We start from the raw sequence: 12,465 nt of genomic DNA on the forward strand, positions 1-12,465 counted from the left end.
GGAATCAAGAAAAAACATGAATCCATTATATCTTTGATCCTCGAGTGAGTCGTGTGGAGCTGCTCACGTGTGCAGCTTTTAGTAGTACCCATGCAATCCTTGGCATGTCAAATCTCATCCTTCACATAGACAAGCTCCGTTCACCCTCCATCGTTGTCATTATGTTATCTTGATCACATCAAGAATGAAGTGAAGGTGTGGGGAGAAGGGAGAAGAAGGGAAATGCCCCTAGACAATTCTGGCCTTAGGTAAACTTTATTCGGGGCCTTCCCCTATTTATACTAAGTGGGTATGTTTCATTAAAATCCTACACCTTAAGAATTTCTCCTAACATCCAAAAAACCATTTGTATGTCACCTTGTATAGCTTATGTATTAGTTAAGTTAATGACTCTAATGGCCCAGTAGATTTTATTGGAATTCCAAATTCATTAACTATATCATCGTATAGATTAATTAACGTCAGATCAATTTAACCCAATTGATTAGTTGAGTCTGCAACATGTGGGGTGCCAAGCTATGCTTTATGCTCTAGAAGTTACAAGGAGAATGTATAGACTTACTCATGGAACTTGTGTATCGTCGATTATCGTGTACACATTATCCCTTATCCACTTGAGGCTCCACAGATAACTTAGGGTATGGTTACCTGTCAAACCCTAATCAATCATCTGAGTTAGTACTGATGCATTTGTAAATCATTGGAGAACTCTTCTCTAATATTTCATTGCCTTGGCCATGGAATTCATCACATCATCTTCCTTGAGTTGTCTCGGCTTATACTGAGAGTAGAGGATCCCATCCTGACTACTTAATTGCCTTGCAAACTTCTTGATGCGCTCGAACAAAGACTTTTTAGAATGTCATGATTAGAGTCCAATTGGCCATAGTCAAAGTAAAACTGATCATCCATAATACATCTTTCGTGTCTCAAGTCTAAGAACCACTTACATAATCGTGATGTGAATCAACCTGTATAATAAAATACAATTCGGGGATTCACCTAGATCAATTCTGTGAGCTATTTCCACTATAAAACACCAAATATCTGTCCTTAGTGTCTCCACAATAATGGCTACAAGATCGGCCATACTCATCATATGATTAAGGCTACATAGTTTTATTCGATCCGAATACTTCAATATCCTTCTCAATTATCCTTCGAGTAGGGATATTTAGAACACATGCTTAAACACTAGTGACCTCTGTATTATAATCTGATCATAATTTATTAATTCTGATCATGTATTTGGAGACCTCAATAGAAGCATCACACATAGACTATGATGAATATATATTCTATTAGTGAACATGAAACGATATATCAAATGTGTGATTGGCTTGGTGGCCACATACATTTCAATAACTGATTTGATGGAGAACTGCATTCCTTACCCTAATATGAGAGATAAAGGAAACTTCCTACTTTAAAGACCAAGAGGAGATCAAGTTTTGAAATTTTTGTTAGAATGTCATATTCCAATTTATAGAAAAAACATATCCCTAGTGATGCTTATCCTCATCTCTCGTGAACACCACAGTTTCCTTAGAGCACAAAAAATTGTGATAACATCCTCAAAGTTAAGGAGATGGAAAGGGAGATGATGATAATGTTATCATTCAGTTTGATTAGTGGAAAACTTTGATTAATTGGAATGGACATTTCAAATAAATGTCTTAAATTGTTTTGGTTTTTATGGGAAAGTCAATCTCTTGATAGATGTGTTTGTTACAAGGAAAATCTTCGCCATACATATGAATAAATACAACATCTTATTCAATTCTATGTGGAGACAAGATGATCCATTGTTTTCAAAGCTCTTTAGTATAATAGAAGAGGTTTAAAGCTTGGTATTAGATTATCCGATGGGGGGGTCAAATCCTGGATATTCAGGCAAACATGATCGACCTTTGATTGCTCACACACTGTAATGGACAATTTCATTTTGTTTGTCAATATATAAAGATTCCCTTTAATTTATGAGCATGATCCAAGATTAGACAAATACATCAAGACAAAAGATTAACATACGATAAAATAAGTTTTATCTTTGGTCTGGGAAGAACACCTTTCATAGCGCAATGAGACACATCATGCAGTTACTTCAGTCAAGATAAACCTAACCTTTGAATACTCCAGTAACCCATATTCAAAGGGAAACTCAAACACCAAACCATTAAAAATTATTTTATAATATTATGTGCAAGATTAATGCCTAGAAACTCTCTCCCTATCCTAAGGCAGATAAGTGCATCAAGTATGTTCAATGTGTAGGAGCATATGCTCAAGATTCTAGCCACATATGGTGTTCCTCAATATTCTAGCATATTGTAAAAATGTAAGAGCAATTGGGACAAATTTGATGGGGGCCCATCCAGCTTCGAAGACCTCATTGAATTAGTTCATCGAGCAAGGGCTCATGCACGAAGCCCAACCTTCGGAGTACCCGACCTCGTCAACGGGCCACAAAAGTTTGACCTTATCTTTCCTTATATTTTCTTTGTTTTGTAGGTCTTGTATGTCAGCTGCATATGTTTATTTGCATGTGTTTTGACCGTTGCATGGACATACACGTTTGTGCATGTGTTAGCGCATGTGTGGGCATGTTCGTGTGCCTCTCTCTCCTATTAGGGCACCCTAATTACTTTTAATTGGGACTTCTAACCCTTTATTTCTAAGGGGAGAGGCTATATGTGCCCCTATAAAAGGTGGGGGCCGCCCATAGGAAGAGAAGAGAAGAAAGACTGAAGAAAATGTGATTATTAGTGATTTTCCTGATTTTTTTAGTATTTTTTAGTTTTTTTATATTTACAAAAAATCCACGGTGAAAATAGAGAGAGAAAGAGAAAAAACCTTAGAGTTTACCGAAAACCACCACCGCCTTCGTCGGAAACTCCCGTCGCCGCCGTCTTTGCCGGAGCTCCGCCTCATATGTCGGCATCATTCCTGCCCGCGACCGCCGTCTATGCGGCCTTGTGCCCACTAGCCGTGGTCGCAAGCCACCACCCGCGGCCGCAAGCGGTGACCCCGGGCCCCAAGCTGCTGCCCGAAGCCGCAAGCAGCAACCCACAGCGGCAAGTTGTCGCCTACGGCCGCAAGTCACAACCCGCGCCCGTAAGCAGCAACTTGTGGCCGTAACTCGTTGCCTGCGGTCGTTGTCTCGCGGCCACAAGCTGCAGCGTGCGGTTGCAAGTGACAACCCACAACCGCAAGCCGCCGCCGTGGCAGTCAGTGCGCGCTGCAGCAGCCTGCGGCCGCTGCGGCAACCAACGGCTGCTACAGCCGTTGGGGCAATAAGCTGTCGATGCAGCTGGCTGCGACGGGAATAGTAGTTGTGGCCGATGAAGCCCTCTGCGGCCGCCACAGCAACAAGCGGCTGCCACAGCCGCCCACGGCCATGGCAGCAGCTTGCGGTGGTTGGAGCCACCGAAGCTACTGCAGCCACAGCCGCCGCAACAACCCATGATCGCCGTAACCCTAGCGGCCCTGCAGACTGCTCGGTCTCGCAGCAGTCCTAGCAGTCGCCGCAGCCCATCGTGGCCGCACTAACCCTAGCAACCATTGTAGCAGCCTGTCGCAGCCGAGCGCCAACAACTGAGCCGCAGATTGCTTGGCCGTCTGGATCTATGCTAGTTGCGGCCACTACCACCGAACTCGTCGACATCACGCCTGTCTCCGTGCATAACCGCCTACTTGCGCCGTCGCGTCTACTTGTGCTGCCGCGCTTACTTGAGCCGCTGCGCCTACTTGCGCCCCCACACCTACCTACGTCGTCATCGCACCTACATGTTGGTCGCCTTCCACTGTTGCTGTATCAGACACCGCTCGGGCCTACCGTCCCTGGTACGCTGATCCATTCCCTATCGGCATTATATTATTTCCTTCAGTGCCTCCGAATGTTTTCTCCACCACCGGGGTTAGATCAGTGATAGATAGGATTCACGTTCTGAGGATTAGGATTTCATTCGGTACGTCCTTGGTTGAGACCGTCGAAGGTGTGCGCAAAAGTGATACTACCCAAGCTCACACCTTCGGCCTTCAACTCGACGTCCGGATCATCATGAGCCTAGTGGCATTCCCAAGTTGCACCTACCGTAGCCTAGTGGTCGTGCTGTCTATCGACGCGGGATTCATACTTCTCAGCGATTTTATCGTTGCATCATCACTTGCATTACATTTACGTTAGTTGTATCAACTAAATTACATGATTGTCATCGCCCTCCTTGTGGTGCAACACGAGCCGTTCGATCCCGGCGTCCATTGTGTTACATCAAACTTATTGTTGCATGGAAACAATGAACTTTATTACTTAGGTAAGGTAGACAAAACATCTGTCATCCTAAGCATATTCAATTTAGCTTGATAAGAAAAATGATATGTCGTATCCATACATCACTTTCTCTACTAGGACCGACCATTATGGTTAATTATGTCAAAGGAAACTAAAGATGAATGCTGTGGTGAAAATTTGGATTTTCATGAGGTTATTGATATGTTGGAGAATTCCAAGGGTGAACTTAGCATGTGGAATGTCACATTGAAAAGTGACTTCTCCTTAGCCAATTACTCACAAGGAATAACGACTGCACCTTACCATAGCCCAACTATTAGAGGACAACACACATATAAGAATATTTTTAATTCTTTATTTTTCACGACACCACATGTCGCTGTTCAATTCGTTGAATGATGACCAACTATTATTAAGGATAAAGATTGGTGACACCCAATCATTAGCCCAATTAATGATTGGTGCCAGCTAATCATTTGCCTAAATCATTATGTCATCATGATTAGCAATGCCATAATGTCATTTATGATAATCATATTCCTTTTTAATTTTTCTGGTGTTGGGTGACGCTGTCCAATAAGTATAAAGATATATTTTTGTAATAAATACACGCAGTGACCGATGCTCAACTTTTAAAGCTTTTAATTGTTTCTTTAGGTTGAATGGTCAACCTTTATGGCAGGGCTGATGTGTCATGCGACACATAGCACCTCATATACATGTGGCACTCACGTATCAGCTTGTTACTTGATTTAAACAGGGACGAGCTGAATGGTGCGCTGATGCGCCACCATATCAGCTGCTAACTAGCTATTTAATAGTGTATTTAAATCATATAAATTGTTAGTACTATGCTGTCTTTTTCCCCAGGGTGACACATAGCGCAACAAGACCTGTTGAATGTGGACGAGGAGGAAGAATCTCAACCAATCATCACATTAAAATTCAGGTCAAGACAAAAACCCCAACATAGTGATGTGACGGTGCTGACGTGGACTAAGTGAGAGAAAATTTTGAATTAAATCAAAGGCTACGAATCATCCTACCTTCATGCTTGATATCCTACGATCTAGAACTCGTATTGAGCAAAAATTTTAAGTGTAGGTTAATCTTTATGTCCTATATCGATCCATATGGCTGGTTAGCACTAGGTGTTTCTGAGCGGCGAGGCTCACACCCGTTTACATTAGTTCATCCAATACTTCGTTACCTTTAGTACTAATTTCAGAATAAACCTTCTTCCTATCAAGGTTAAGGAGTCAACTAAGCATCTCATTGTCGGGATTGAATACCCGATCAAATCAGAGTTCATGCTCCTCGCCCTGAAAAAATAGGAGGCGAGGGCCGCATCTCGCACATAAGCCACCAGGTTGCACGACAAAAGAACACCCAAGATAAAGATGCACCCTCCTCCATGTGAAATATGAATCTTCATGTTAACTTTTCGGTAGTAGTTGTTAGACATGGTTGTGCGGTGCGGTGCGAAAATTCGCACTGAGTGTGCAAATTTTCGCACGCACAAAATGGCCTGTGCGGTGTGCGGTTCGCTTTTGTGCGGAGAAGCTCACCACACAGCGCACTAAATTCGCACATTTTGAAGTATTTTTAAGAACTTTTTAAACACGAACTGGAAAATAAATAACTATGTTTAATTCTTAATATGTGGTAAAATTACTATGTTTAATTATTAATTAATAATTAAAATTACAATGACGCGGCGGCGCCGCCGCGTCGCCCAGATGGCAGCGCCGGAGAAGTTGGTGCTGGGGAGGAGGTGGAGAGCAGAAGGGAGGGGGCGTGGGCAGAGGAGGGCGGCAGGGAGGGGAGGTGGGGAGCGGTGGGGAGGCCGGGCGCCGGAGGTGGAAGGGGGCTGCGGGCGGAGGGGGGGTGGAGAGAAGGCAGCGGGCCGCGGGGGGCCGGAGAGAGAGTGACGGCCAGGGAGGGGGCAGCAGGGAGGGGAGCGGGCGGCGGCAGGGGGAGGAGAGCAGAGAGAGCGCGACAGCTGGGGTGGCGGCCGGGAGGAGGGTGGGGAGAGAACAACGGCCAAGGGAGGAGGGCGGGGGGTGGAGGCTGGCGGGGAGGGGGGTATGCGGCGGGGTGTCGGGGTGGGGGTGTCGGGGGCGGCAGCTGGGGGGTGGAAGGTAGAGAGAGCGGCGACCGGGGGAGGGGGGCGGACGCCAGAGGAAGGGGGGGGGTGTGGCACCTTCAAATTTTTGCACTTCCGCACAAAACCGCACCGCACCGACCCCTGTGCGGTGTGCGGTGTGGTGTGCGAAAATCGTGTGCGATTTACCGCACAACCATGTGTGATTTAGTTATGATGCCAGTCTCACCATAAAACTTATTTTAATTCACAAGCATAATTAATGTTGCGTGACATACAGTTCATGACATACCATCTGGTGCCATGCTTTAAACCTCCCATATTATTTCACAAATGATATTTATTCATCACATTTTAGGTTTTTGCATATGGGATCACCCTTAGAAGCTCGTTTATTTAGCCCAAGCAACCCTCCAACTGTGGGGAAACATCCTTTGGATTCACCATTTCTACTTTACAGTGGCAAGGCCCATATTTTTCTACCAGATAATTGCCTCACAGTTTCATCATAATAAATGTAGTGTGATTTTGAATGTCACATAATAATATAATGTGGTGGTGACAACGTCAACGCATTGACACCGAAAGCGCCACCACCATCATCGGAAGTCAACACCACTACTAAGGACAAGTCGTCATCGCCATTGGACCAAGTCAACACGCCAACGTCAGGCACGTCTCCACCCACGCACGCCCCTTCACGTGTCCTGACACGTCGCCAAAGGCAGATCCAGAACTGCAACTTGACGTGACACAAAACCACGTCACTTGTCACGTCGCTCGTCTTTATTTTTATTTTTATTAACTGTATTTTCTCTTTCCTCCAAGGCCTATATGTATAGGCCAATGTTTCAAGAAACAGTTAGGCAAGTCATAATTCAGAAATTGAGTTTTCTTTTAGCTCTTCTTGGAAGACTTGCCCTAGCCTCCCCTTCCCCTTTGATCGCCGCCACCGTCGTCGCCATCATCGCCGCCTCTGGCTACCATCTCCATTCTCCCTCTCCATTCTTCCTCCCTCTCCTTTCCTCTCTCTCTTTTTCTTCTTCTTCTCTCCCCACCAGCACCTTGCGCAGACTGCCCTGCCCAGGGCCGCCTGTGCCAACCCCTTGTGTAGGCCGGCTTGCCCAGGGCTGCCTGCGCCGAACGGCCAGTGCAGGCCGCCCCGCTCAGGGCCACCCGCACCGAACGCCAGTGCAGGCCGCCCCAACCAAGGCCGCCCGCGCCAGCCCCTTGCGCAGGCCGCCCCGCCTAGGGCCGCCCCCGCCAAACGGCCAGCGCAGGGCGCCTCGTTCAGGGACCGCCCGCGCCGAACGCCCCAGCGCAGGCCACCCCGACCAAGGCCGCCCGCGCCAGACCCCTGCACAGGCCACCCCGGCCAAAGCCGCCCACGCCAGACGCCAGTGATGGCTACCCCTGCTAAGGGTCGCTCGCGCCTGGATCCCTGTGTCGGCCACCCGCGCCAGCCGTCCACGCAGGCGCCCGTGTACGTTTGCATTCGACGGTACTCACACACGTCAGCATCCACCTGCTCGTCACTTTGTCCAAGCGCTCTTACATGTCAAGCCATCCGGTCCGCTCGTTCGATTCATTACCAGGGCCGCTCAACGCCTGGAACGCCCAGATATTTTGCCCAGTGGGCCATACAACGCCCGGATTGCCCAGTCACGTCACGATCAGAATTTCCCACAGCCTCATCACGCACTCTAATGCTGAGGTACGCCTGAACTCCTTTAGTGTCGTGTGTTCTTTGTCCAGTGTTCCGCGAGGATTCTCCCATCGCCGACAGATTTGATTTGATTTTCTTGAAACTTCCACAAATTCTTCCTTTCGTGAGATTTTCCGCGAACGTGAATTCGAGTATTGGATTTGGTGCTTAGGCATCGTCGCGGTGGTTGAAGACAGTACTCCCGCCCTCGACGAGGAACAGGGCTGCACCACCACTATCTCATCGGTCTAAGATTTTCGAATTCGATCGTGTGAATTTTGCGTTCTGTTCTGTCCAGCATTTTCCTCCATCTTTGTCATACCCGTCTTTTTAGTCGTCTCTCCCCTAGTTGTCTTGCGTCTTCCAACCATCGTCATCATTCCCGTCTCCCTTAGTTGTCCTGCATCATAATGTATTCACAATTCATGACTAAAAACCATGAATACATAATTTCATTCACAGAATATCTTGAGGTGAGTTTGAACACTAAAAAAACTAAAAGCTTCTGTTTTCACTTGTTGAATCTATGATTTCTTGGTTCTTGGAGTAAGCATCTAAAAGTTCTTTGCATGTATATATATATATATATATATATATATATATATATATATATATATATATACATGTCCATGTGATCTCTAGAGCACTAGAAGTCCTCTTCTTTCCATCAAACCATGCTGCCAGAAATCTGGTTCCTTTCATTCAAGCCTCACTAAAAACAACACATAAAGGGGAATGATAACACACAAATTACGGTTTTAATTGTATGATATTTACATGTATTTATGCATTATAATAATTAAATATTATGTGTTATCAAACTTAAGAGACTTAAATCTAATTCAAGATTGATATTCTGATTTTTCTTGGATTTTTCTGACGTCATATTTGGAAAGAAATGAATTTTGGAATTCAGAAACTATTTTACAATTTGTCGGGTCGTATATTCAAAGAGATATAATTTTATTAGGTGAAATATATATTTATTATATTTTTATGGCTTAGAATTTATTTTTAATTAATTTATCAAACTTTTTCCAGATTTAAAATGCACTCACATGTGTCGCCATTTGATTTGTCGAATGGCGACCAATCATGCACTTCCACAATGGTTAGCTGTACTAATCATTGCAAAAAGGCACAATTATGGCATCGCGAAAAGTCACAATTATGGCTTGGCAAATTGCTGACATTTTTTTGCAGGGGTGACGTGGACAAATTAAAAAAAGGAGTTGGTGTAATAGAGAGATAAGATTATCACGACTTATGGAGTTGGTGTGATAATGACTGATGATTGTAGAAGCAACTTGAGTTAAAAGGGAATTAGATCATCATATTTGGATGAAACTGAAGAAGAACTCATCCTTGGCGCAAAAAGGGTTGACACCACAGCTTCGTACATTCTTGGAGGTTTCTGCCTTCCAAACTCAATTTTTCTGGCTTGATTCTTAGAGGAGATGATAGCCCAAGACCTAGGGCTTTCCAAAACTATAAATGGTGCAAAAAATGTATCTTACAACTCAAGTTATTTCACTTCTAGTGAGTTGGAATACTAGAGATCTGCCACACATTTTTCGGCCCTCCCATTTTTTGGAAAACTACAAACCCTAAAGCCTAATGCCGTTGGCCAAAAAATACTGTAAGCTATTTTAAGTAGTTATCCTTTGATGTATTAACATTAAAATATCCAACTAGTCATAAAATTATTACTTCTCTAAGTGTTAGTTTTGTTTTTATCAATAAAAACTATATATATATATATTCACAATGGAAAATATTCAAATTCATTTCTGGATCTGTGGGTTGACTCTTAATCTAATTTATACATTAGAAGGAAACTTTATATTTTTTATTTAATCTAGGAATTAATGAAAAATTATACTCTTTTTTTGGCTTAATAGTGTGCAGAAATTTTGATAAAAGCACATTGGAAAATTTTATGATAGTCATTTTATTTAAAAAATACTATAAAAAATCCTCAAATTTTATCCATGAGCATCTACGGATCTGAAGCGTGAGGCCTTCTTGATTTGCATATCACTCTGGCTAACAGCTTACTGGTCCAATAAGTTGTATTTTGGGTCAACCTTCTTAATTAAAATTATCATATTTATATTATTTAATGAAGAACCAATTTAATTCAAATGAGAAGTTAATTTGTTGGCATGTGGGGTGCTAGCTAAACCTCATGCCCTATAATATATAAATGAGTATGTCAACTCCCTCATGTAACCTTTATCGCTATTGGTTACTTTTTATGACTAATTGGTCATCCGTGTGAGACTCCTAAATTACTTAGGGCATGGCTAGTAATCAAAACCTAATCATTCATTTTATCTAATAATAACACATGGAAAACTCATTAGAGAATACTTCTCTAATATTTTTTGCTACACTTGCTAGGGATTTAAGTGCATATTCTTCCTTTATTTAATCTCCTCTAGTACCAAAAAAATACGATCCCACCTTTGTAGACTTTGTGCTACAACCGAGCTAAGATGGGTGAAACTTATGATTAGAGACTTATAGGTTGTCCTCAAAACACAACCATCCATCCAGAAGCTAGGGAGGAAATCTCAAATCACATTGGTGTTAGGTCTAAGGAGCACTTAGATATCCATCAAATACATCATTCTGATTGACACTAGGTATATTACCATCTGGGGATGTGCATGGATCAATCCATGAATGTTTTCCTTAAGAGCACACCACTATCTATCCTTATTATCTCCATAAAATTTTTTATGTAATTTTAACATTAATTAGGGTATTTTACTGTTTTCGTCAGATAAAAATGTTGAATTTTTCATTAAGGCACTCAACTATATAGTGGGAGTGAGGTCATCTCAATTAGGGCTGGCCTTGAAAGATAGATATAATACTTGAGTTTTGATTTGGAAGCATAAGGGATAATCCACACAATAAGATATTAGTTATATAATAGGATGAAAGACGGAATTAAATGATAAAATATATTGTGGTGGTCTCTAAACGGTCGAGAGAGACTTCTCTCGATCCTAATTCACATGTAGCCAATCTAACGGCTCTCCTACTGCTGTTGGATCAAAATAATATCTCCCCTTGATGGCCTCACTGACCAGCTGATGGGGACAATGTCTGAGGGGTGGAGAAAGATGGGGGCCAACAACTGTGATTGAGTCACATATGTGGACCATTTCTTTCTTTTAGTTCACCCTCATTTTCATCAATCTTTGCGTCGCCCATCTCCTCAACATCTAGCCCTCTAGTTGGTCTGTCACGCGATGTCCCAATCTGCGATCACTGATGAATTAGAACCTTACAAAGATAAAAAGGGTTAGACATAGATTGTATCATCTGATTTTCCCTAAGGAGATCAGACGTTCAAAATTAGATGACCACTTATAAAATGATCCGTTACAATGTGGGCTTCATGCTGAGTCATATTGAAGCCTGGTCATTTTTGCTTTTTTGTTTTCTTAAGATTGTGGCCCAATGGTCGCCATGATTGGCCTCCTAAACATATTGAGCTAGCCCACTTGCAACGTAGAAAATAAAGAAGATCTTAATCATGAATGAAATGAACAAAAATACATTGCCATAATATTAACACTAATCCTATTTTATACTAAATTAAAACATTACTCTCTCCTGCGCGTGAGCTGTGCATTAATCTTCTATTGGATTGATTAGGACTCAATTTATCTGGGTCGTTTCTGGGTGTTGCTTATTGCTGCCTTGGCCTGCTTGTGTGCTGGTGCCCTATGACCTTTGTCTGGCTTGAAAGCTTGGGCATTCCTGCACCTTGATGATGCAGCCTCTGGATGTGTAGCCTTAATTTTTTTCTTCTTCTCTCTATTCTCTATACTTTTTTATTGAAGTTTAAATTCATCCCTGAAATTATATAAAACAATATACTCAATAAAATAAATAACCCCATTAAATTTGATAACCTTAAAAATATTTTAAATGACACAATTATTGGGCCCATAAATTATGTAAACAAATATCATAAAAAAATATACTTAAAAAAACAGCCCATTTAACGCATTAAATTTGGACTCATATTAAAATGAGAATAATATCAACATAATGATTCATTACATATTACTGGTTTGGGGATCAGCCATACTTATCATACAAATGGGACATGGTAGTGGTATTCTTTATATTTTTTGATGCACTCTTTGAGTAGTTTTGAATAGGAATATTTCAATCACATGATTAAAGACTATTGATCACCATAATATGGTCTCATCATGATTCACTCATTCATTTCATGTATTCATGAATTTCATAAAAAACATCACACATGCATTATAATAATTATATATTGTAACAATTAATATTAGAGGAGACGTGGATGTGAGATTGGCTTTCAGGCAC

The sequence above is a fragment of the Wolffia australiana genome, chromosome 13, assembly GCF_029677425.1.
Source record: "Wolffia australiana isolate 7733 chromosome 13, ASM2967742v1".
Classification (NCBI taxonomy): Eukaryota; Viridiplantae; Streptophyta; class Magnoliopsida; order Alismatales; family Araceae; genus Wolffia; species Wolffia australiana.